General features: G+C 39.7%; 2 long non-coding RNA genes across 2 annotated transcripts in view; one reads left to right on the top strand and one right to left on the bottom strand.

Moving 5' to 3' along the window:
- The window catches only part of LOC149471952 (uncharacterized), a 102,023-nt gene extending 86,292 nt beyond the window's left edge, over nucleotides 1–15,731 (bottom strand). Inside the window, exon 1 of the long non-coding RNA XR_016305822.1 lies at nucleotides 15,646–15,731. This is a non-coding gene — a long non-coding RNA (uncharacterized LOC149471952). The remainder of the gene's footprint in view (nucleotides 1–15,645) is intronic.
- On the top strand, nucleotides 592–22,387 carry LOC149471951 (uncharacterized). The gene is made up of 3 exons (XR_016305820.1): nucleotides 592–711; nucleotides 16,198–16,309; nucleotides 21,770–22,387. It is a non-coding gene; the product is annotated as an uncharacterized LOC149471951 (long non-coding RNA).
- Nucleotides 22,388–27,999: the final 5,612 nt, after the last annotated feature.

Here is a 27,999-nt window from a genome sequence, read left to right as displayed (position 1 = left end):
TTGACAACCCTAAAATGCACTTAGCTGATTTAAGCTAAAAGTACAATTGTTCTTTAAACCCATAGAACAAAGTCAGTACCCTTAATACAATCAAAAACCACTTTTATTTTTACTTTAAATCACATTTTAAAAGCATTCTGTGTAAGTTTTAGCAGTGAAAATGTAATGACTGATTCTACAAAGACAAAGAAAGCGATATTATATCTAAACCTGCATAAAAGTACAATTTAACAGATACATCTTAGGCAGCAGGATTTTATGCTCTTCTGCTAATAGATATATTATTTAAAGCAATGGCAACCATTTCAAAGATTCTTAACGAGTGATAGGCCAGCGGGAAAAATCCCAGCCATATCAAAATGTAATTGTTTTGTAACTATGCATGTATCACTTTCCAGGAGAAAGGATGCAGAAATTTGCATTTTAACCAACTTAAGTTGTGATAAATAACTAAAATTTAGCTGTTTGTCTCCATTAGTAATTAAGAAAGCCCTGAAACAATGTTCTCTGCTGGCATTTTTTTCATCAGATTTTAGTGTAGCCTCCAGTCTGTTTGTAATTGCACTGTACTGTAGGCAGCTTGCCTCAAAGCACAGAGCATATGGCATCCTCACAGGACTGGATATCATTTTTTTCAACGATGTGCAAGTCAGTTGGTCACTGTCGGTCTCTTCGGAATAATTGAAACAGCTGATCTAATCCATTTTGGAGGTGAGAAATTCTCTTTTGTCTTTGTCCTGAACATTTTGCTGAATATTGTGGAGGAATGTGAATTTAGGGAATATCAAATGGAAATAAATGAGACGTTTGTTTTGCCTTTAAACACTTATTGTAGAACATACAATGCAAAAGTAAATACACTGGAATGTGGTTACTTTCAATTAAAATATTGCAAATGATACAGTTAATGGAGCTCAATGAGACCTAAATGTTAACACCACACAGATGCATATCTAAAGCATTTGAAGTTTTGCTTAGGAGGTGCATTTGATCTTTTTATATACCATTTTAGCCTTCAACGCTCTGAGACCGCACATTTTTAATAAAGATAAATGAAAGATTCAAGTAATACTCACAGAAGAGATTATCTGGATTAAAAAAAAGGAAGGAAAAAGTCTAAGTACAATTTATTTATTAAAAATAAATACATTACATACTGAAACTTAGCTCGGGGCCTTTGGTACATTTTATAAGAACTTTTTTTTAATAGAATTGAATTGCTGAGTGAAATTAACCAAAGGCACTCTTATTTCTGTAACTTGTCATTTGATTCTATTTTTGGGTTCATTGTTTTAATTTACAGATGTGAACTTGCTAAACAATATGACTTGCCAATGTTGCATTAATTTGGATGAAATTAATACCCAATTTAGAATTCTCCTCTACTGTAGCAAAGGCTTTTGTCCAGTCTGCACAAATAATCTCTATGGCAACTGTTCCTGTGGCACAAGAATTGTTTCATTAGGTATGTATTGCCTTTCTTTTTCATAAAATCAATAAGGAGAGTATCCCACAACATTCCAAGAGAAATGAGCACATTGTCAGCATTCTGTTATGTTATAAGCTTTAATTAAGGTCTAATTAAGAATATGAAGGAATGGCAAAATTAATTGCAAATGTAGATTTATGTAAAGTAATAGGAATAAAGTCAGATTTTAAACTGCTTGGTTATGCCATCTCAGGTCACACAATACAAAATAGAAGCATATTCATTTGTCTTGTGGCTTTGTTTGTTTCTTCTAAAGCGAGAATTATTAATCTTCTGGAGCTATGTCACAACCTTTTGATCGCATACCAAGTTTATGAGCTTGGAGAAAAGCCAAGCCACTACTGCAAATTGCGTTGAAAGAAACTTTCAGTTCATGGTACACTAGACACTTGGATTTAGTTTCTAACACAAAAGATTGTGTGAACGGACTAATACAATCATGCAGGACCCTAAAGGAAATCTAGACGGCAATTTCTCAAACTTCTCCTCCAGTCTCAGGTTTCTTCGCTAATTGCCCTAAACCATTCTTATGGAAATGTGGTGGAATTCACTGCCAAGCACAGGGCATCCCAAAATCTTAGTACACGGTTTGTCAGTAGAGACCTGCTAACCGTAGATATAGGTTAGCTCTCTCAGGTATGTTAATCTCTTTATATGTTAGTCTAAACAAGCCAGTAAACCTCAAACCAATACATTTGGCCTGAACTGTGATTGTAGATCAACATCAACACCTGTCAACCACAGTTAGAACATTTATCAAAGTGCATTAAATGAATAATCATGTGTACAAAAAAAAAAAGTCAGTAGAAGCAAAAATAAAAAAAAAAAATCTTCCAGTTCGGAATTAGTTCTAATAAAGAAATACTTACTGACAATATATTAAAGTTGTATTGCTAACTCTTTTAAGTTGTCAGAGAAATTAGTGTGGCACAAATGAATGTGACACCACTGTACGTGTAACATCTGATGCTTTTACAATACGTTTTCTAATCCTCTAATTAAATTGTTATGCAATCAAAAAAAGCTTTAGTAGGGGATTTTTAAGATAAAGTTGAACTCCAGGCACCTATAAAAGACAGACTGAATGCAGCTCTGTAACCATTAATACATCATTAAAGCCCAACTCCAAGAAAAAAGTATTATTATTAATATAATTATAAAGGACTTACATAGCGCCAACAATTTGCACAGCACTTTACAATATAAAGGCAGAAAGTACAGCTACAATACAATCAAAACAAGAGGATTAAGAGGGCCCTACCCATAAGAGCTTACAATCTAATAGGGGGGCAAGTGGTATAAAGGGTATAACTGTGGGGGATGATCTGATGGAAGTGATAAATGTCTATTTGGAGGCGTGATAGGCTTCCCTGAAAAGATGAGTTTTCAGGGATCGCCTAAAGGCATTCAGAGTAGGGGATAGCTGGACAGATTGAGGTAGAGAGTTCCAGGGGATGGGAGAGGCTGTGGAAAAGGAGGAGACAAGGAAGCTTGAGAGCAAGAAATCATGACAGGAATGGAGAGGACAGTCTGGGTGATACTTGGAGACAAGTTTGGTAATGTAGCTTGGGGCAGAGTTGTGGATGCCTTTGTATGTTGTTGTTAGTATTTTGAACTTAAATCAGTGGGCCATCGAAAGCCAGCGGAGGATTAGCATAGAGGGGTGGCAGACACTGAGCGGATGGTTAGGAAGATGATCCTGTCAGCAGCATTCATGATAGACTGAAGAGGGGATAGCCTATGGAGAGGTAGGCCTATGAGAAGGGAGTTACAATAGTCAAGGCAAGAGATAGCAAGGGAGTGAACAAATAGCTTGATGGTTTCATTGGTTAAAAAGGAAAATAGTGAATTTTAGAGATGTTATGGAGGTAAAAGTCTACAAGATTTTGACAGCAATTGGATTTGAGGCCAAAAGAATAGGTCAGAGTCTAGGATTAAAGAGTAAACAGGTGGCGCACATACCTAGTGCATTATCCAAGGTTTATTCAAAGGTATATAGGATAAAAACATACTCACAGACGAAGCATGTATCTGAAAAGCATTTGCATTATGAAGATGGCCACAACAGCAATCAAGGTGTTCCAACTGTCAGTGCGGTCAAATGGCTCACAGCTGAGGCATCAGCAGCAAGGCTCCTACCACCCATCCACTACACATCTGTAGCAGTCCAAGAGGCTAGTCAGCAGCGCTGAGGAAAGGGACCCCAAAATGCATCAGCCATTCGATGCACTGACAATTGGAACACCTTTCGTTGCCTTTGTGGCCATCTTCATAATGCAAATGTTTTAGATACATGCTTCGTCTGTGAGTATGTTTTTATCCTATATACCTTTGAATAAACCTTGGATAATGCACTAGGTGTGTGCGCCACCTGTTTATTCTTTATCTAGTGGCTGATTTCCCCATCTGAGGAGGGCTGCATCCCTGAAGCATCTCCTTTGGTTGTCGCTGTCCTGGTCCCCTTGGCTTCCCTTTGGCTGTGCATTTCCTGAGGCGCTGGAGAGTACATACGATATCAGAGTCTAGCTGTATTATTGATCTTGATGGAAAAGTCATGTGGTAGTGCATGAGGGGGAGAAAATATTATCATCTCACTTTTAGAGAGATTTAGTTTAAGGAAGTGGTGCAACATCCATGCTGATATGTCAGTTAGTAAGTAAGTAATGTGGGAGGAGACAGAAAACTGTGGTAAGGAGTAGAGAGATAGATTTAGGTGTCATTGGCATAGAGGTGGTATTTGAAGCCATGGGAGGTTATCAGGTGACCAAGAGAGGAAGTCTAGATAGAAAAGAGAAGAGATCTAAGAAAATAGCTTTAGGGAACCCCTACATTAAATGTAAATAGTGCATTGTGCATCATTTACCTTGCTCCTCAATCTTGATTCCAAATACGTCTTCCTAAGCAGAGTCAAAAATCAGTTAGTTTCCTCTATAAGCCAAGCTAACATCTTGCCTGGGGGACCAGGCATTTTTCCCTGCTTGTATTCGTCTTGAGCACTAGCTCCCTCACTGCCATTATGAGTTCTCCTGCCTCTGGAGAGAGGACCCAGCCACTACAAGTGTCACCTCCACCAATAGGAGATGTCCACATTGCGTGGACAACCAAAGAGGAACCCCAGAAAGTAAAGAGAAGATGAGAGAAGGATCACCATGTGGCCATGGATTTAGGCAAGTGTCACCTCCACCAATAGGAAATGTCCACATTGCGTGGACACCCAAAGTAGAACCTCAGAAAGTAAAGAGAAGACGAGAGAAGGATCATTGTGTGACCATGGATTTAGGCAAGAAAAAAGAAAAATGGGCATTTGGATAGTTTTTTTCATACCAGTGGTTAGTCAGAGGGGATATGAGGGGGGTTGCCATTATATTGGAGTTGGGCTTTAAACATATAACAAAATTTGTTTGTAATGGGAATTTTAAGGCACAGATACCATTGCACAGATTATAACAGTCATACAAATTGTATCAAACATATCTCACGGAAAACACATAAAAACAAGGGAACAGGTATAATAGTAATCAAACTACAATTTTAGTGCAAGTTTCTCGTGTTCCAATGCATTTCAAAATATTCTCTTCTTCAGGGAAACTGGGAAAAATACAAGCACTGAATATAAACATGTATAAAATCACCACTGACTAAGCATGTTGTGAGCAAAATAACCCATTCTTGTGAGTTTATACCAGGGGTGGGCAAACTTTTTGACTTGAGGGCCGCAATGGGTTCATATATTGGACCCGGGGGCCGGACCAAGAGTAGATGAATGATGTGTATGTGTCATCCATAGTAAGTATAGTAATATTCCCCCATAGTAAGCATAGTAATTCATCCCCCATATAGTAATTAATCCCCCATATAGTAATTCATCCCCATAGTAATTCATCCCCCATATAGTGATTCATCCCCCATATAGTGATTCATCCCCCATATAGTGATTCATCCCCCATATAGTAATTCATCCCCCATATAGTAATTCATCCCCCATAGTAATTCATCCCCCATAGTAATTAATCCCCCATATAGTAATTCATCCCCCATAGTAATTTATCCCCCATATAGTAATTCATCCCCCATATAGTAATTCATCCCCCATGTAGTAATTAATCCCCCATGTAGTAATTAATCCCCCATGTAGTAATTCATCCCCCATAGTAATTCATCCCCCATATAGTAATTCATCCCCCATATAGTAATTCATCCCCCATATAGTAATTAATTCCCCATATTAATTCATCCCCCATATAGTAATTCATCCCCCATATAGTAATTCATCCCCCATATTAATTCATCCCACATATTAAGTCTCCAAGTCCCCCCTGTGTCAATTCACTTACCTTTGCTCCGCGCGTTCCTCTCGCCGTGTTCCCGCGCCGTTCCGGTCTTCAGGGCGGACTGTGAGAGGAGCCTAGCTCCCCTCACGTTCCTCACGCTGCCCCGCCTACACACATCCTGACAGCCATCCTGACAGTATCGCTCCGCGGGCCGGAATAAAAGGTCTGCCAGGCCGTATACGGCCCGCGGGCCGTAGTTTGCCCATTGCTGGTTTATACAGTAATATACTTACAACCAAATATATCACATGTGATGTAACTGTTACAGAGACATCATACTGGGGGAATGCACCTACACTGCTACACAATAGGACAGATGAATCTCAACCTGACAGAATCTGCAAATGCACATCTATAAAAAACACAGAAGTGATCTACAAACTGAAGATATATATAACATAATATCCTACATGAACAGCCCTCTAACCCAGGATACGCATCATGGCAGTGATAGCAGTCAGAAACCAAGATGCCTTAGGGAATCAGTTTCATGCATGGTTTAATCTCCGTTTACGTACTGACACGGGACTGACGCTTGCATTTGCCTTTGTGCATGAGCATGTGGGGGCGGAGGAGATTTTTTTTTTTAATATTATTTGTTTTGCTTTTTTTATTTTTACACTGTCCCTTTAATTTTTTAATAGGGGCAGTCAAAGGGTTAAATGTGCGAATCTAACATGTATGTGTGTGTAATGTAATGGTTTTACTCACAGTGTGGTATTCTCTCTTCTCTCCCTGGACCGATGGGGGACAGCAAGGGGGGCACATGCATGTGCGCTCACACCCGGAAATAGATTGCAACTTAAGGGTAAGTTGCTTTGCCCAGAGCTACCGTTTGCCCGCACATTGTCACCAAGCAAGGGATGAGGAAAAATCTTTTACAGAGAACAGCGGAGGCTGATTGCAGGAGGTGTATTTAAGGAATGGCCAGACCTGCAGTCAGTGCCTTGGTGTATGTTTCCCATGAGCCCCTGTACCTGCATCCTGTCTACTTCCTGCCTGATCCTGACTCTGCCTTGATCTTGACTCTGAACGAACTCCGCCTGTCCTGACCTCGGCTATTCGTGACCACTCTTCTGCTCGCTCCTGGTACCCTGTTTTCCCGTTTGCTACTGCCCGCCCTGCCCTGCCCGACTACGTTTGATTGTATATATGGTTATCTGTTGGGTGTGGTTTATTTGCACTGTGTTATGTTTAACTTGCACTGCGTTTGTGTTGTTTAGTCTTCAATAAATTGTCTTATTTACACTATACCTGAAGCCTGCGTTTCCCTGTGAAAGTCCACACACCTCTGGTCATACCCGGAGCCCTGACATTACACCAAGGCAATTCCTGACCAGAAGTGGCTGCACAGGGAAGCCATCTTGGCTTGTTGTTGGGAAGGATGCATCCTGAGGAGGTGGTATACTTGTATTTGCTAGTCTTAGATGACAGAGAATATGCCTATCAGACTCTGCAGGAGTATACCAGGGATCAGCTGCTAGAATGCAAACGGGTCGCTCATTCCCTAGTAGATCAGGGCACAGAGTTCTCTGAGGTGCAACCATTGATTCAGGCTTGTGTTGAGTTGGCTTCATCTAGTACCCCTGAAAGCAGGGATGACTTTCTTCCACCATTCAGTGTGGATCAAATAGAATCACTGGTATGGTTGTTGGAGGATGATCCGGATTGCTTCTGGGAACATTATTCAGCATGTTCACCACATGTGCTAGTGGAGTGTATAAACGCAGTGCAGTCTTTGGTCAGACAAGCTATGTGTAAACTGAGTTTTGTTCAACCAATACTACAGTCCTGGTCAGACTTGTTACACCCAGCCTCAGTCAGCTTGCAACAAACCCGTCCTGCTTCTAATCATTCCTCTGCTCAAAGCTCTATTCCTGCATTCCCGACAGCACCCCCAGTTACAGCCCAATATACCCTGTTATCTACCACATGTCAGCACCCTGTTCCCACTCGCTGCACCTATCCTGCCTTTAACCCTGTAAAAAAGGCCGCTGTAACAACTATTCCCTCCTCTGTTCCACCCTCCAGCTCTTCTCTGTCCTCAGCTACTCCATCCATTTACAGACCTGCATTTACTTGCAGTGCCCCAGTAACTAAACCCAAGAAGAAGCGAAAATTCTTTCCAACCAGTACCATCCTACCAGTATCCAAACCGGTCAGCCTGCTGTCTGAGAACCCACCTTCCGTTGTTCAGCCTGATGCCCTGATGCCTGATGACCCAGTGTACGCTACCCAGCCTGATGACCCGATCCAGCCTGATGACCCGGAGTTCGTGATCCAGCCTGATGACCCGATCCAGCCTGATGACCCGATCCAGCCTGATGATCCTACCCAGCCTGATGATCCTATCCAGCATGATGACCTAGTGCCCGCTACCCAGCCTGATGGCCCGATCCAGCCTGATGACCCGATCCAGCCTGATGGCCCGATCCAGCCTGATGACCCGATGTTCGTGATCCAGCCTGATGACCTGATCCAGCCTGATGACCCGATCAAGCCTGATGATCCTACCCAGCCTGATGATCCTATCCAGCTTGATGACCTGGTGCCCGCTACCCAGCCTGATGGCCCAATCCAGCCTGATGACCCGATGTTCGTAATCCAACCTGATGACCCGATCCAGCCTGATGACCCGGTCCGGCCTGGTGCCTCGGTGCCCGTGGTCCAGCCTGGTGACTCTGTACCCGCTGTCGAGCTTGGTGACCCAGTGCCTGCTGTCGTGCCAGATGACTCGGTGCCTGCTGTCGAGCTCGGTGACCCGGTGCCCACGGTTCTGCTAGATGGCTCGTGCCCGCTGTCGAGCTTGGTGACTCGATGCCCGCTGTTGTGCCAGATGAATCGGTGCCTGCTGTCGTGCCAGGTGACTCGGTGCCCACTGTCGAGCCAGGTGACTCGGTGCCCACTGTCGAGCCAGGTGACTCGGTGCCCACTGTCGAGCCAGGTGACTCGGTGCCCGCTGACGAGCTTGGTGACCCGGTGCCCACGGTTCTGCTAGATGGCTCGTGCCCGCTGTCGAGCTTGGTGACTCCGTGCCCGCTGTTGTGCCAGATGACTCGGTGCCCGTTGTCATGCCAGGTGACTCGGTGCCCACTGTCGAGCTTGGTGACTCGGTGCCCGCTGTCGTGCCAGGTGACTCAGTGCCCGCTGTCGTGCCAGGTGACTCAGTGCCCGCTGTTTTGCTAGATGGCCGGTGCCTGCTGCCTCGCCTGACGGGCTAGTGCCTGCTGCCCAGCCTGATGTGCCTCTGTCCGCTGCCCAGCCTGATGTGCCTTCGCTCGCTGCCCAGCCTGATGTACCTCCGCTCGCTGCCCAGCCTGATGTGCCAGCCCCTGATGTCCAGCTAAACTGGCCAATAACTGATTATCAGCCTGCTCTGGGAGATCCTGTGTCCAGTAGCCTGCCTTCCTGGGTTCTTCTACACGAGGAAAAGTCTATCAGCAGGTAACCCAACCAGCCGGTTGACTCCGGCAGTAAGATATCCAGCCAGTTACCTGACCCGGACGGTGGAACATTTTGCCCACTAAGGACTGTTTGGAGCGTCCTGAGGCCGCTCCTTGAGGGGGGTTACTGTCAGGAATGGACTCACCATTAGTGGTGGGACTCATCTGCCGTGTGGGCTGCAGTACCAGGATTGGCCAGCGGATGCTCTCAGCAACCAGATGCCCACTCCTGCAATCAGCCATCACCTGAGGCTGATTGCAGGAGGTGTATTTAAGGAACGGCCAGACCTGCAGTCAGTGCCTTGGTGTATGTTTCCCATGAGCCCCTGTACCTGCATCTTGTCTGCTTCCTGCCTGATCCTGACTCTGCCTTAATCTTGACTCTGAACGAACTCCGCCTGTCCTGACCTCGGCTATTCCTGACCACTCTTCCGCTCGCTCCTGGTACCCTGTTTGCCAGTTTGCTACCGCCCCGCCCAACTACGTTTGATTGTATATATGGTTATCTGTTGGGTGTGGGTTATTTGCACTGTGTTATGTTTACCTTGCACTGCGTTTGTGTTGTTTAGTCTTCAATAAATTGTCTTATTTACACTATACCTGAAGCCTGCATTTCCCTGTGTCAGTCCACACACCTCTGGTCATACATGGAGCCCTGACAGATAATTCTATTTGACACAAGAGATAACGGCCTGAATTTGGACATGGGATTCCTCAATCATTATCCAATAGTTTTATGACTATTAGCTCAAGCTTGACTCCCTCTGTGATGTGAGTGTTGTCTCCCCCCCCCCCCTTTTTGTTTTTGCTGTGTCTTATCTCTAGACTTTTTTTTTTCCCATCTCTTCTAACATTCTGCTAAAACTTTGTGATTTGTATAGTACTGCTTGGACCTTGAAGAAGGGGACACTCCCTGAAAGCTTGACCTCAAAATTGTATGTTAGTGCAAATAAAAAAAGTATCACAGACAGTACTCAATTGTTTCTGTCGCAAATGCACTAATACAGCTACAATCACCTCAAGCAATGTTCAACTTTAAAAATTCTAGAAGTCACTAAGATGTTCAGGCATGACATATAAAAGATAGGTCTACAAAGGGCCAGATTTCTATTTGAGTTCAGTAATTTACACAACTGCAAGTAGGATTTATTGAAACGTATGAAGAATGATTTGGCAGTATATGCAAGTGATCATCAGTCTTTACTTTTTATTGTGAACGCTTCACGCACACTGCCAGCATATTATCCTTCAACAATATACAATGCTGCTTTAGCTCTATTCACCCTGTAATGAATAGTCATCAACACAAACACATAATAAGGCACAGCTTGAACATTCACAAGGTCATAGGTCACATTTTTATTTTTTCAGGTCTTTACATGAACTGAGAAACATTGTGTCCTTACAATGAGAGTTATAGTTTTTACATTATGACAATTATCTTTGATGGCTGCTCATAAAAATCATATTAGTTTGTTTATCACATTTCTTTGTAAAATAGCTTTAGTTAGTGTCAGGTCAGAATGTAATGTAATTTATATTACTTGACTGGTTTACACAACTCTATACTGTGTCATAGAGTAACTCTAGGCAAGTAAAATCAGTCACTAGATTGTTACCAAGAAAGAATTACAACAGAGATTGAACTTGACAAGACACAAATATGGGAGCTGCTATTGCTGAGACAATCAGGGGTCACCTGAAGTGATAGTTGCAGCTTACTACTGCCTGATCATATACAGGTGAAACACAAAAAATTAGAATATTGTGCAAAAGTTAATTTATTTCAGTAATGCAACTCTCCTAGATTGTAAGCTCAAAAGAGCAGGGCCCTTGAACCCCTCATGTATTGTATTGTTACTGTCTTGTCTCATGTTCTGTCCCCCCTTGCTACTGTACAGCGCTGAGCATACCCTTTGGCGCTATATAAATACTGTATAATAATAATAATAATAATAATAATAATAATAAAAGGTGAAGCTATATATGAGATAGACTCATTACATGCAAAGCAAGATAGTTCAAGCTGTGATTTGTCATAATTGTGATGATTATGGCTTACAGCTCATGAAAACCCCAAATCCACAATCTCAGAAAATTAGAATATTGTGAAAAGGTGCAATATTCTAGGCTCAAAGTGTCCCACTCTAATCAGCTAATTAAGCCATAACACCTGCAAAGGGTTCCTGAGCCTTTAAATGGTCTCTCAATCTGGTTCAGTAGGAATCACAATCATGGGAAAGACTGCTGACCTGACAGTTGTGCAGAAAACCATCATTGACACCCTCCATAAGGAGGGAAAGCCTCAAAAGGTAAGTGGATGTTCCCAAAGTGCTGTATCAAAGCACATTAATAGAAAGTTATGTGGTAGGGAAAAGTGTGGAAGAAAAAGGTGCACAAGCAGCAGGGATGACCACAGTGTGGAGAGGATTGTCAGGAAAAGGCCATTCAAAAGACAAAACATAAAAGACTAAGGACAAAAAAATACTTAAAGAGTAACCCCACTTTTGTTGAGGAAAAAAACAATCCCCTCTGAGTGATCATTTTAACAAACTTTGAAGCAAAGTCCTACCTGTTTCTGTTCTTAAGGAAAAGCTGTATGTTCTACTATGTCCTGGTATGTTTGATTCCTGAATGGGAGTATATGTGCTCAATCTAATCAGCTGATGCACTTGCAGTCTTCTAATGAGGAAACTTGCAGTGTCTACATCCCTTTAGAGGTAATTAACCCTTAGGGAACATCCTACCAAAAAATAACATTTATTTTGTAGAGGATGCCTAAAATTTGGCTTGTATATTAGTGCAGAATTCTGGAAAAATCAGTGAGTCAATGACACAAGCAGGAAATGACATTTCTGGGGAAGTTTTGTACACCGTCTGTATACAGAAGGCCTGCAGTTTTCCATATTGTATTGCATTTTACAGAAAATGACAGTTGCAGATTGAAAGGAAAGATAACTTTTAATAACATCAGATTACAATATGGTTTGTGTGGTAGTTGTATAATATATATATATATATATATATATTTTTTCTTTTTTTTATTTGCAACTTTTGTTTCACTAAAGTGGAGTTACACTTTGAGCTCACCACATACTTGCAAATTCTTGTGAATGTAATGCAAGATCCTACAGATTCTTTTGGCGTAGTCTAGGTAGGTACTCATATTACATATTGTTGTTTTGGTAAATGTATTGTCCGGTCAGATTGTAATATGTATAACAATACAATGAGCTGTAGTGGAACATTGAGTCTGCCTTTTATCATTTGGGGTTTATTCATGTGTTTATTTTCTACATTTAGTCCTAGATGTAGACTTGTGTTTATACCTATGTTTACTGTAGCGAGACAATCAACAGCATGAATTTAAACATCTTTGGGATCAACACAGGTCTACACTGAGACAAACAAGGTTAGAAAAAATTAGAAAAATGTAAAAACTGCAATTAAAAAGACAGACTTTATAGACCACTGTCATTTTCTGCCCTTCAGTCTACTATGTCAAACTTCAGGTGAGCTATAGCACCCTGTCAGTTCAATTACATCCAGGAATTAGGGTCAGATAAACTAAGTAAAGCTGATTGGCCATAACTCAGAAAGTCCATGTAGTTTACATGTCACATTTAAGTGGTCTTGTTTCGCAAAGTTGAAGATGAACTGTATCACTATCAGAGGCTGACTAACCATTCGAGCACTTGGGCACTGCCCAAGGGCCCAGGGTCAGTAGGGGGCCCCATGAAAGGCCCCTGGTACCTTTTTGTATAGGCTTTTTTGAGTGTGGGCAAGGACACAGGGGCCTCATGATCCCCTATTGCCCGGGGGCCCCATGAGTTGTCAGTCCACCCCTGATCACTACTCATCCAAGTGTTGAACTCATCAAAGAATTTGTACACCAATAACTAAGTTAGCTTAAGTTAATAACTATGTTTAATGCTTTAGGGTTGCCATCATTATCACTCCATATTCACATACCACTTCTTTATTACTTTCATCTTGTGGCATACTTGAAGCATACTGTGCCAAACAGCTTTGATACAGAGAGGACAAATGAGGACAGGTGCACTAACAAAGACAAGGGGCTGATGATCATAGCAATACAAAATACACTATATTACCATTTCAGCTCTGGAAGGTTTTGCCCCCTTCATGACCAGCCATTTTTTATAATCACTACTGATTTTATATATATATATATATATATATATATATATATATATATATATTCAGCAACCTATAGTGGGACTGTGACAGTACAGTGGGCAATCTGACACTCATTTACACTGGGTGGCAACTGAATAACTGACACCAGTGACACTAATACAGTGATCAATGGTAATACTATACACTGTTACTGTATTAATGACACTGGTTGGGAAAGAGTTAACATCTCCTGGTAATCAAGGTCTTTTTAATAAAAATATCTTTGTTCATTTTCCCTGATTTGCAAAACAAAGAGCCCAGTCAACAAAGGGCTCTGGCCTGTGATTGAACACATGGCCAAGACCTGGTGACAAAATCCTGCTGTGTCTATTTGCAGCAGGAGTCAGAGGGGGCAAGCTCATTCAACCTGCACCGGGAAGAGGCCAGCAACATACAGGTACTTTGCTGTGCCTATATGGGCCACCCGTCCATGGGTATAGTGGCTATATGAAAAAATTAGCTTTACTTTTTTTATGTTCCTGTTGCACTTGAGTATGTCCATTTACCAATTACGCTGTTTACCTATATGTCACCATACAGTCACTCTGTAACCTGCAATAATTAGGAATTAAACTGTTCCATTCAGAGAGGTTTAAAAAACATGACACCTTTTCTTACAACACACATTCAAACTATTATGCTTTTATTTCTAACATAACAATAAAAAGGCTATAAGTACTACAAGCCCAAAGACAATAAATCTTAATTGTAATGCATTAAAATATGTTTTACCTGTCTTCTTAGAATTGTCGGCATAATTATTGTGTTTATGTTGACTAGAGGAAAGGAAACCTTGCCAAACCTAAACCACTGTTCCGAAACACTACACCAGCTTAAGACATGAAATACTTTGTTGTAGCCAGGGCTATCAAGAAGAACAAAAAAATCTCCCTTTGCAGGAAATTTTGATTACAGCAAGACTTAAAAATAAAATTGCTTTGGTAAACATCCAACTTAGTATGCCAGACACTGTATAACAGCAGTTACATGTGCTGCTAAAATAATGCATATACACTTATATACAGTAGTTAGATATATCTACAGGGGTGTGATTAGAAATCACAGGACCCCAGAGCAACATTTTTATGGGACCCCTCACCAAACAGAAAAAAAAACCACCCTGATAACATCTTAATTACCACATTCATATGGCACAGGCCGAGAGCTTAAATAAAACATATTCTACCAGAACAACTTTGTTTTGAATGGCTTCTTCTAGACACAATGTCCAGTAGGCTGAATAGAAGAATAGAGGAAGAATGCTCACTATCTTAGTGGTGAGTGAAAGGGAGAATGTCTCCTTACCTTAGTGGTCAAAAGGAGGAAGCATGCCCCCTTACATTGGTGGTCAGTGAAAGGAAGAATGCTCCCTTACACTGGAAGTTAAGAGGAGGAAGTATTCCCTTTTAAATTAGTGGTAAATAGGAGGAAGAATGCTCCCTTATGTATGTGATCAGTAAAGAGGAGAATGCCTCCTTATGTTGGTGGTCAGCAGTGTAGATGTCAGCAGATGAAGAATGCCCTCTGAGGTTCAAGATCCATGGCATAAAGAATGTCCTTTTACGTTGGAGAAAGTATGCCCCGTACTTTAGTGGTCAGTAGGTTGAAGAATGCCCTTACACAAATGGTCAGTGGGAGGAAGTATGTTCCTCTATATAAGTAGTCAGTGGGGTAGATGAATGCCCACATACATTTTAGTCAGTATGCGTAAAAATGTATTTTTCTTTCCATTGATAACTAACTTAGGGGGGCATCTTTAGGTGCTAGGCCCACTGAAAACATCAGAGGGTAGAATTCCTGCCATGCCTGCGAAGCAAGCATCTCAACCAAAGAATGTGTACACATCCAGCCATTGCCGCTGCAGCTAAAGATGGCAGCAGTTGAATATTCCTGGCATCCTGCAGTACAATGCATGCACATGGCCACTAAGGCACATTTATTGTGCTATCAGAATTCCAGAGTATTGGCCTGATCTTGATTTAGAGCACAAAGGAGAATGCCAAATCAGGGGCTAGGCAGATACAGAAAAAAACATTAGTTCCCACTAAAGATACATGGAATTCCACTGAAACAGCAGCAAACAATGTTACTAGCTGGTCTATTTACCAATAGGTGGTCTTTTAATAAAATGTATTAAAATTGAAAAACTGTTCAAGTATATGTTTATGGGATTTGCTCCTACCTCACATGCCTGTGGAATTTCTTCTCCTTGATTGGCACAGCTTGAGTGAAGGCTCCATGTTGTAAAAGTTTTGGTTTCTCATTGCGTCCTGTCTAAAATGAAAAGGAAAATTTGAAAATGGTCAGATACCTCTTGGCTGTGAAATAGAATTAATCAAAAAATTGCCCCAAGAAGCTGTCTAAACAGGTACAAACATCATAATGAATTCTTATGAAACCTGTAATTGTTTACTTCAATCTTTTATATACAGGTCCCACAGATTAGTGGGCAAAAAAAAAATCTGCATCAATCGTGGAAACAAGGGGTAGGGGTAAGAAAGTACTTACACTACTTGCATTTAAAATAATACATTTATTGATGTATGTAATACATATAAAGCTGCATTAATTGGCAGACACACGCCAGATCTCTACGCCTCTTATTTGCATGATTGGCATAAAGCGCTTGTATTACTCCACAATTCTATTAGGGTATTATTGCCTCACTCTTTCATTCATACCTTGTTAAAATAGTTCAATAATCAGTTATTACTTTTCTCTTCCTGATTCTTAGGAATAGAAGAAATTATTGCAGTGCACAATGCAGAATGACAAGATGGAATTGGGGGATTGTGAAAGTCTTGTTCTAGAAGATTCTGCTTAGTACAACCTCCTTTCAGCAACAGGTGATATAATTCGATTCACTAGCCTGGAACAAGTCTTCTGACTTTTCTCTGACTTCATTTTCTTTGCATACTTATTCCAGTTCAGTAACTCAAAAAGAGGTCAGCATAACAGTCCAGCAAAAGCATGTCCGCTAGAAAAAAACAAAAGAAAGAAAGGGCACACCAGCCTAGTGCACAATCCAAAGAATATTTAATATAAATGCAAATAAAAACTACTCACACGCATAAAAGAATACATGCTCATTAAGCCACACTTCCATGGCCAAATGGAAGCATAACCCAAGCACAGGAAGGCCACACCAGGGACCCTGACGTGGCCTGCCTGTGCTTGAGTTATGGTTCTATTTGGTCATGGAAGTGCAGCTTGATGAGCATGTATTCTTTTATGTTTGTGAGTAGTTTTTATTTGGATTTATAGTAAATATTCTTTGGATAATTCACTAGGCTGGTGCTCTCTTTCTGTTGTTTTTTTCCTAGTTGTTACGGGACACCCCCAGCCCTAGAGGGCAGTAAGGCTAGAAGTGACTTTCCATATGATCTTCTATGCATCAAGTAGGCTACTTCACTTGTGTGTAGAAGACTATTCTTTTGGTTGTTAAAAAATATGTCCAGCATCTTTCATGTTTACTGAAAAATGGATTAACAATTCTACAAACCCTGCTTGCCAGTTGTATGCTACACAGACTGGCAATAGACACAAATGCAAAAGTCTTCAATGATCTTTTTGTATAGCCCTCCAGCTATGTTGCCACTCTTCAGGCTTAGCACACTATAGTACAATACAAGAAGATGTGATGTTACCCATGAAAACTCCAGTCCAAACTTTTTTTCAGTTTTTGATAGGGTGGGGAAAGGTTAAAACCTCATTTAGGTTTTTATTAATGTCTATAGCTCTGTCGGAGGTTTCTCCTCACTTGGTACCATAATGAAAACTTTGTCATGTGGACATGAATTAAAATGAACTCTTCTCAAGAGGGATACAAACCTCAATAAAATTCAAGAGCATTCTAAGTTTTTCCCATGCTGTCCAAGCGTAAAAAAAAAACCTAAAGGTTTTTTAAGGAAGTAACTGAACTCCACATAATATTGCTGAAGATTGCTTAATTCATAACCCTAGCTAATTGCCTTCTGTAGGAAAAATCACAGTTTTTGCTAGTAACTCATTTAAAACCTGCAAACAAGAATGCAAACATTTGCATGAGTTACACTTGAAGGATACAGTTACAGTCAAGCTTATGTCAGTTAACAGTTATATCATACATGAGAGCAGTATAACTATATATATTTTGAACTGGGTAAATATAGAAAAAAATATTTTATTTGTTGGTATGTTTGGAACAGAAGCAATCCGGCTGGTTAGATTTTAAGCAGTTCAGTGTGGAATGAAGAACACTCATATAGTGCAGGCTAAGGGGAATAGACATGTAAATATCTGGGGATATGAGACTTATCCAACTTTGAAGAGCAGACTGAGGAGCAGGCATTTAGGGAATGTTTCTTTGTTGATTAAACATGTAAGCTCTGGAGAACGAGATGCTCCATATACACCAAAGGCTGGGAAGTACACAGCGGCTGAGCAGGATTATGAAATTTATACTGAACTGTATGGGGATTCAAGATGCAGAAACCAGCCAAGACTAATTCTCCTTGGATAGATTCGCTATCCATTCCATTCTTTTTACATATGTATACTGACACAATAGGAGAATGAATCATGTCTCTAGGTGTTTCTAACTATTATGAAGTCTTCAAAAGGAACTGCATACACTGGAGAACACTTTTCTAGGTAAAAACATTGTCAATAATGCAGAGGCTCTGGGTGATCTGCTCACTACATAGGTCTAAGCCCAGCAATTTGCTGTTAAATTTCGCTGGATAAGGTATTTTGCTTATAAAAAAATATTATATTCACTTTTATGTCTCCCTGACCTTTGTGTGTAACCAAAGATATGTGCTCTTTGGAACTGCACTTAAATCCCTAGTGCTTTCAAAGGGGACTTTCATGTATAGTGCCATCAGCTCTGGCGCATATAGAATATGCCTAGAAATCAAAACAATACTTGTGCTCTGTAGTTTGCTTATGCCTTCAGAAAATCTACCACAGGGCAAAACGGGTCATGTGGTGTGTTGAAAATAATAATTTTAAAGTCATTTTAATGCTTCCAGGTTTCATGAAACATAAAATCACAAGGTATATCAAAATGTGGCTTAAAACATATCAGACAAAATTTCAGCTTTGCTGTTAGATTTTACATAAAGTCAAGTTAAAAAAGTTCCCTTTCAATAGTTATTTTGAGATAAAATTGTTCTTTATAAAATATTCAGGCAATAAGCCAGTGCCAAGTATGCTCATTTTACAGCAATCTTTTTAACTCGGCTTTTTAAAGTTTTAGGCTTACCAGTTTGATTAAGCAGAATTTTAATACATTTGGATAAATAATATTTTATCAAAATGTTGATCATCATGTGTGTTCTGCCACATTTATAAACATTGAATGGTTTCCTGCAATAATTGAAAAACTGGAAAAATAGGGCATAGTTTCATGCAAAAATGCCATACTTTTGGTTAAAAAAAAAGGCAAACAAAAATACTGAGCTAGAATAAGCTTTTGCAATCATAAACTAAAGACACAGGAAAAAACGTTATTATCAGTGATTATTTTTTCTGTCCTTAATAAACATGCAAACTTACAGGAGCAGATAAACAGGTAAGCATAACTGCTTGTTCTGATACACTAGACCAGGGGGTCTCCAAACATTCTAAGAAGAGGGCCAGTCTACTGTCCTTCAGACTTTAGGGGGGGCAGGCTCTGGCCAGTGGAAGTAGACCCTGCGACAGTGGGAGTAAACAGCTCCTCAGGCTTGGTGGTCAGTAGGAGCATGCAGTTAATAGGAGGAGGGATAAACCCCATCCTTGGTATTGGTGGGAGGAATAGTCTCAAATCATTACTGCTGGTGGGACAATAGTGCCCCATCATTGGTATTGGTGAGAGGAATAGTACCCCATCATTGGTATTGGTGGGAGGAATAGTATCCCATCATTGGTGTCAGTGGAAGAAATAGTGCCTCATCATTGGTGTCTTTGGGAAGAATATTGTCCCCTTGTTGGTTTCAGTGGAAGAAAGAGTGCTCCATCACAGGTGTCAGTGGGGGGAATTATGCCCCACTACTGGTGTCAGTGGAAGGAATAGTGCCTCAACCTTGTTGACAGTGGAAGGAATAGTGCTTCCTTTCAGTGGGAGAAATAGTGATCTGAGGGCCAGATAAAGACAAGCAAAGAGCCACATCTGGCCCGTGGGACGCAGTTTAGAGACCACTGCCCTAGACCTAGATGAGAATTTGACCTGCCTGCTCTGCTGCAAGTGAGGATTTAAGTTTTCCCCAGAGTACAACTTTATTTATATATTTTTTTATTATATATTTACTGAGTACAAAACCAATAAAACATAAATACATTGAAACATAATAATCAAACATTTATTACAATTTGCACTACCCCCTACTTCCCCCCATATTTTGCTGTCGTTTTTCTTCTAGTACTTTTCACTCACCTCTACTATCTTCCGCTGACTCCAATGTATCTTCTTATCATTATAATAACTTTTACCCCTTACTTCTAGTTCCTATATTCTTCTTTTCCTTCTACTCCATCAATTCTACAAACATCTGTGTAGTTTTAAATTTTCCCTACTTTTCCCAGATTTTTCTGAATTTACCCATTTTATCTTCTCCACTAAAATATAGTTCTTCATTCCTGTATATAATTCTACCCTTTTTATCCAGTCTTTTATTTTAGGGGTCTCTTGGGTCTTCCAAAATGTAGGGATCAACCCTTTTGCTGCAAAAATTAAATGGGGTATCATTGTGTTTTTATATTGTTTCGTTGTTAGATTGGTATCATGAAATAGACACCCACAGGTCTTTTAATATACTTTCCTTCGTAATCTCAACTATTTGTTGTATTATCTCCTGAAAGAATTCCTGTATTTTTGGGCATTCCCACCATACCTGTGTTATTGTACCCTCCATCCCTCATCTCCTCCAACAATACATAGAATTCTACAGGTGTTGTTTATGAACTCTACTAGGTGTAATATACCATCTTACCAGCAATTTATAATTCATCTCCACAGTATTCATATCAACTGCCCCATGTGCAATTCTAAATATTTTCCTTCTCTGTTGTTCGCTCAACTGCATTTCCAACTCATTTTCCTATTTTCCCATAAATGCTGTTGTAATTGGTTCAGATATCATAGTAAGTATCTTATAAATATGGTAAGTACCATGTTTTTGCATTCTGAGTTTAACAATTGCTCAAATGGATATTTTTAACCCCTCACAGTGGTTGTGGAAGAGATGTAACAAAATGCCTTAAATGATGATATCGCCAACCATCAAGTACATAAAATGTGTCCTTTTTTTGTTTCAACTCTTGAAAAGTGCCTATTTCTCCATTATTCATAATATCCTTTAATCGTGCATTCCTATCTTTAATCCAAGTTCCTGCTATAATAGTTTTTTCCAGCAGGAAATGTATTCCTTCCAGTGGTATTAATTGTAAATTAAACCCTCATCCATTTTGTTTATGAATTAAATTCCATACCTTTAAATACATTTTTTGTTAAAGTGCTAGGGTTTACTGAAAACATCCGATATTGTTGTGGGACCCAAAGAATTTTATTTAATTGTGCTTCACTTAATATTTGTTCAATCCCTACCCATATTTTCCCCCTGTGCATTATATACCCAATTCATTGTTCGTGATAATAATACTGCAAAATAATATCTTTTAAAGTCCAGCACATTTAAGCCCCCATTTTTTTTATCTTTACATAATACCTCATATTTCACCCTAGGTTTTTTATTTGCCCATATATACCTCATTATCATTCCTTTTAAGACCCTAAAATACATTTGCGGCAAATATGTTGTTAACATTTGAAATTTATACAAAATTTTAGGCACTATCACCATCTTCACCATATTCATTCAATCCTATCCTTAAATGTGATCTTTTTGAGATTTTCCTCAGCTCATCCTTAATCTAATTTACTAGTGGTATATAAAGTACAACTTTAAAAGAATACCTTACTGACCTCTGTACCTGGAGGCACTGTGGCATAACTCATCCTCAAAATTTCCAGCCAAAGCTTAGTTTTACTTTCACTTTCTCTCAGTACCTCAGCTCCCTTCTGCCAGCAGTGAATTGGCAGCCTGCCATCTTTTAATTTTTAATGTTAACACTGAGCAGATGCACTGAAAGAGGGGGAAAAAGAAAAGTGTTGAGAACTAACTTAAATGACTTCATGGTTTCTCTTGTGAATTAAAGCGAAACTAAAATCTCTCAATTAACACTGACTATTTTTAATTTTGTTAGTAAGGTACAGTTTATTACATTTACTTGTTTTAAAAAAATGTTTCTACATTTCTTCAGTTTCTTCTTGTTTTCTTTCCTAGGCCAAAATGATGTTATACTATCCAGGAGTCTTCATGGGCATTTTTTTTCCTTTCATCTGGAGGAGGGGAAAAGGTTTTTTTTTCAAGCTAAGCACACCCTCCTGCCTTTATGCCAGACCTAAGGACATATGGATTCCAGGAAGTAAATGCTACATGAATAATCCAGCATTACTCAAGATGATCATGGCTAGAAATGCGGGGGGGGGGGGGGGAGTTCACAGTGATTTTTCAATAGAGTAAAGTATGGAGACATGGATGGAGGGATGAGTTTATTTATTAACTTGTGTTCAACTCGACCATGAAGCCCAACCCTGATCTACAGCCATGCCACAGTGCCACAGTCATACTTTCAGCTAGGTAGATACGACTTTGCTTACTTCATCCCAATTGTGTGATATATATATATATATATATATATATCAGTTTATTTGCAATATTCTGCAGTAGATATCTAAAGACCATTTATCTCTGCTGGAAAGACAACAGAAGACTTGGAAGCCCAAGTGTCATATAACCCCATATTTAGTTTAATATTTTCAGTGGTCAGAATACTAATAAAAGGAGTAAAAAAAATGTCTAGATGGGAAAATGGTTTAGAGTTTGGCTCTTGCACTATCAAAGCTCATATTTTTGTCCTGTTGGTCTTTCAGCAATAAAGCTGATCTGCTATCTATGGTTCTGTTGGCATGTGGTCTCATCTTCCTTGTTATGGCATGCTTTCTTTCAGGAACGGGAGGTATAAGCACAGCCAGAACTCACTTGATGGTTTGTTTAGCATCTGCAGAATGTCTCTGCCCAGCCTGCCAGTCATGCTTACTATTTAGTTATGGTCAGACCAACATCTGTTGTCTGACCATTAGATTTATTTCCTAGCCCTAGTCCATGTCATTTCCTGCATTCCTTTTTCTCCATTTACCAACTTTACCTTGTATCTGCCTTTGCTTGTTCACCTCTAGCCCTGACCTTTTGCCTGTACCTGTCATATTGCTTGTCCACCGTATACTGCACTCTGGTTCTATTCCTGTTAAGCTGCAATCTGTACAAGTCTGTTTGAGAGCCACAGCCTTGTACATCCACCAGTAACATTTTTATTATACATTTTTATTTTTATTGATCCATTGTACAATGTTGTACAATCATTTTTTAGATTCAACACTGGTTAAATAGTTCAATTTGATGGCTTGAGTGAAACTACCAACTTCCTTAAGTTACCAGTGTCCACCACATTGTCAGAAGCTCCCAGGGCCAATCTGAAATTTTTTTTACATCAGAGAATCGTGCAAATAATACCAAGAAAATTCCCTGTGGCCAACATTACCAACAAGACCAGTGTCTGAACTGGAGGCTTTATCTTGCAAGGAATCTGTTTTTTTATTTTTTGCATATGGACAATTTAAATTTTAGACCTAGGGCTTCCTTTTTTCAAAGTTAGAGACTAGGTTGTATTGTCATCTGTACATCTGTTTGCTTCAACAGGGCAAGGATGACCTTTTTAAAAAATTAATTAGAAAAAAAATAAAACTGTTCAATCCATACATAAAAAATAAGAAAAAAAACTTTTATCTGAGCTAACAAGACCTTTGACTCTCACTTTAGGCCTGCTTGACTGGCCACTTGGTTTTATGGGGGGGATTTCAGCTCCCATAAAAACATAAAACCATACAATTTGTAAAGTGAAAACTGGCTATTATGAACCCTTGTGGATGAGGAAAATGGCACATTAGCAGGCCAATCAATCATGCACCTACTCAAGTGGTTGCCTATTGCCCTTGTGCTAGCCAATTTCTATCAAACACATACCTGAAGCCTAGATTTTTATTTTCTGTGAATAAGTGGGATACAGAAAATGTGGTGACGACTTGGAATTAATTTTCTGCATTCTGCTTTGACATTTCTTTTAACATTGAACACAATTCAGTGAGGTACTGTGAAAAAAAGCTCTAAACTATACTAATAAACTGTTGTACCACTAGCCAACAAGTACAAATTAGAAGGCTTCAGCTTTATTTTTTAAAAGTGCACTTTGCTATAGCTTTGAGAGCTGTTGTGGCTGTTACTTCCACCAGTCAATTCAAGTCTATTACCGCTGACTATAAAAAGAAAAAAAAAATCAGATGTTGCATCCAAAAATACGTAAAAAGCTTTGTTTTCTCAATGTAAAAAATATCAGATTATAGCGCTGCAGTATTTAAGTCAAATAATAATGTAACATTTAAAGAAATAATTTTCACATGCACAAGTGTTGCCAGAATATGGTGTCACTAACACTGTCCATGACAATGATACTCTTCCATACCACATACAAGCATGTAACACAAAGGATTGGTGTTTTCCCATGTCACATTAAATGCAGGACCCTCCACCTGCTAGATGGTATTTTTATTGATTGATTGATTGATTTTGCATTGGCACATGTCCCTCATTCCAGTACCTAGCTCCCCATGCCCTATGTTTCACAACCCCTTGCCTATTAGCCTTTAAAATGGTCAAAATTGATTTTCAAAACTCATCCCCGTATAGATTTTAATGGGGTTTGTTAAGTTTGCAATTTTCAGACTTTGCAATGGATTCAAAAAAACAACCATGAACTGAACCCAGATACAGTTGCTCACCACCAGCTGGGTGGAAGAGAAATAGCAGAAGTACCTAGAGTTCAGATTTAAAGGTTTGAATGAGGCCATGGGGAGAATTCTCTACTATGACTGAAACCTTCCTGACCCAGCATCACTAATTAGCTATACCTTTTAAGGATGCATTGGACAAATAAATAGGTGTGTGATAGTTTAGAATTCCAGTGGATACATTATTCACCAGCCCTACTGTAAAAGGTTTTTTTCTGTACAATATTTTATTAATGTTTATATATGCTAAAATTATACATTTTGCCCAGGCATTTCCTTTTTAGTATCATTTTAGGTTTAGGTGTGGGGTGTCAGAACAAGAAGGAAGTCAAACACAGCGTTCATGCACTTGCAAGGAAAATGGCTTGTATTTTAGATATTGCGTGCTTTCAGGTGCATTTAGAATCAGTTCAGACTCTTCTGATTTCTTTCACAAGTGATGCTGACTTGTAGCTGACCTCCTAAGTCGCATCAAGCCGCTTAAAGGAGCCCTTATATCCCATTTGACTTGCATGGGTATCAAAGAATTTCTGATACAGACCAAAGCCTTGCTACACAGGCTTGCTTTGCATGGTGAGGGGAAAAATTCACATGCAGTAGAATAGGATTTGTGTCAAAATTCAAACATTACATTCCAATATGTTGCAAACTGCTTTGAAAACACAGACCAGAAGCAATAAAATGGGAGAGCATACACATTTCAACATACATTTCCCATACAACAATGCCTAAAGTCTTCTCTCCATCATGCAACTGATTTCTTGTAAATGTTTCGTCAATCATTACTCCACCTTTTTTATTTTTGAGGAAGTGGAGAACAGCTACAATTTCTGTAAGGGAGGAGATTTCCCTCCTTTCCTGTCTCTGTGGCAGAGGTTTTCACAGGGCAGGAAGGTACAAGTAGCAAGTTACCATTAGTATTTAGATAAAGTTTTTTTTCTTATTGTGGGGATTGTTATAGCTTTATTTTATTGCATCATTTGTTGATTTGAAACATTTCTTCTATTGTCTTTCAGCCCATTTCCTAAGGGTCCAAGATATTTCCATTTATTTATAAGCTTACAATGTCAGTTTGACTTTCACATTTCTGTATTGTTCCCAGACTTATAATGCCATAGAGTTGAAGATCAAGAATTAGATATGGGCAAAAGGTTATTAAAGAAATTCCCTGCTGATAGTGGTTAAGCAGACACCCATTTTTGATTGGCAGACTAAATTCCTACAGCTCTTTTCAGGTCTGATTAAAGTCTGCGTGGCCACTGTGCAAATTAATGTGGGTACATAATAGTGGTGTGAACCTCCTGAGCTATTGATCTCAAAATATGTAACCTACCAAGAGAAGCTGCTAACATTAAATCGTATACCTATGATCTGTAAATATAAATAAATAAATCACAATGTAGCACTACTCACAAAAATAAATAAATAAATGAATAAATAAATAAATAAATACATCCACAAATACATAGTGACACACTGTGTAAGAAATCGGTGAAATAAACCAGTGAATAACCCAATAATGCTCACTCGGTGCCACAATATAAATATATATAAAAATATATAAAAAACTGTGAGATAATAATCATGCATAAGATACTTAATACAATACCACAAAATAATGTGATTTATAGCTGAACCCAAAAAGTGATGGTGAATGATAGTAAAAACATATACAGTTGCAAGAAAAAGTATGTGAACCCCTTGGGAGTACGTGGAGTTTTGCATGAATTGGGCATAAAATGTGCTCTGAACATCATCTAAGTCACAACAACAGAAGAACACAGTCTGCTGAACATAATACTACACAAACATTAGATGTTGCCATGGTTTAATTGCACATAACATGTAAACATTCACAGTGCAGGGAGGAAAAAGTATGTGAGGCCCTAGCTTAATGACTTCTCCCAGAGCCAATTGGAGCAAGGAGTGAGCCAACCTTGACTCCAATCAGTGTGATGATATTGGATGTGTTGCTGACAGCTGTCCTGCCCTTAAAAAACACACACCTGTTTTTGGTTTACTGGTTTCAAGAAGCACTGTCTGATATGACCCATGCCTCGCAGAAAAGAGTTCTCCGAAGACCTACGATCAAGAATTGTTGACTTGCATGAAGCTGGAAAGGGTTACAAAAGTATCTCCAAAAGCCTTGATGTTCATGTGTCCACGGTAAGACAGACTGTCTACAAATGGAGAAAGTTTAGCACTGTTGCTACTCTCCCTAGGCGCGGTCGTCCTGTAAAAATGACTGCAAGAGCACAGCGCAGAATGCTGCATGAGGTAAAGAAGAATCCCAGAGTGTCAGCTGTCAGCTAAAGACCTACAGAAATCTCTGGCACATGCTAACATTTTTGTTGACACATCTACAATAAGGGAAACATTAAACAAGAATGGAGTACATGGGAGGACACCACGGAGAAAGCAATTGCTGTCCAAAAAGAATATTGCAGCACGTTTGAAGTTTGCAAAAGAGCACCTGGATGTTCCACAGCACTACTGGCAAAATATACTGTGGACAGATAAAACCAAGATTGAGTTGTTTGGGAGGAACACACAACACTATGTGTGGAGAAAAAAAGGCACAGCACACCAACATCAAAACCTCATCCCCACTGTAAAACATGGTGGAGGGAGCATCATAGTTTGGGGCTGCTTTGCTGCCTCAGGGCCTGGACGGATTGTTGTCATTGATGGGAAAATGAATTCCAGAATTTATCAAGACATTTTGCAGGAAAACGTACGACCATCTGTCCGCCAACTGAAGCTCCGCAGAGGATGGGTGATGCAACAGGACAATGACCCAAATCATACAAGTAATTCAACAAAACAATGGCTGCAACAGGACAGAATACGCCTTCTGGAGTGGCCCAGTCAGAGTCCTGACCTCAACCCGATTGAAATGCTGTGGCATGACCTTAAGAGAGCGATTCACACCAGACATCCCAAGAATATTGCTACACTGAAACAGTTTTGTGAAGAAGAGTGGTCCAAAATTACTCCAGATCGTTGTGCAGGTCTGATCTGCAACTACAGGAAACATTTGGTTGAGGTCATTGCTGCCAAAGGAGGGTCAACCAGTTATTAGGTCCAAAGGTTCACATACTTTTTGCTCCCTGCACTGTTGAATGTTTACATGTTATGTGCAATTAAACCATGGCAACATCTAATGTTTGTGTAGTATTATGTTCAGCAGACTGTGTTCTTCTATTGTTGTGACTTAGATGACGTTTAGAGCACATTTTAAGCCCAATTCATGCAAAACTCCACGTAATCCCAAGGGGTTCACATACTTTTTCTTGCAACTGTATGTCTCTACTACTGAAAATTAAGTATGCAACATAAACATGCAAAAAACTATTGCATGTACATGCAATAGATACCTAAAATACCATACAACATATACCCGAGGACATGTACCTCTTACAAGGTACAAATCAAAAATCCCAATCAGTGAAACACAAAATATATAAAATCAGTGTACAATATTTGTGCAAAAGCCGTGCAACAACACATAAATAGGATCAAACTAAACTGTCTGATCTGTGCTCATAAATTCCAATATGATGTGGATAATATCACTTTATCCAATTGAAGATGACACTCGTGCTGATA

This window comes from Staurois parvus, unplaced genomic scaffold (genome assembly GCF_062004578.1).
Source record: "Staurois parvus isolate SC_StPar_1 unplaced genomic scaffold, SC_StPar_1.0 ptg000025l, whole genome shotgun sequence".
Lineage (NCBI taxonomy): Eukaryota > Metazoa > Chordata > Amphibia > Anura > Ranidae > Staurois > Staurois parvus.
This window is presented reverse-complemented; position numbering and strand designations above follow the sequence as displayed.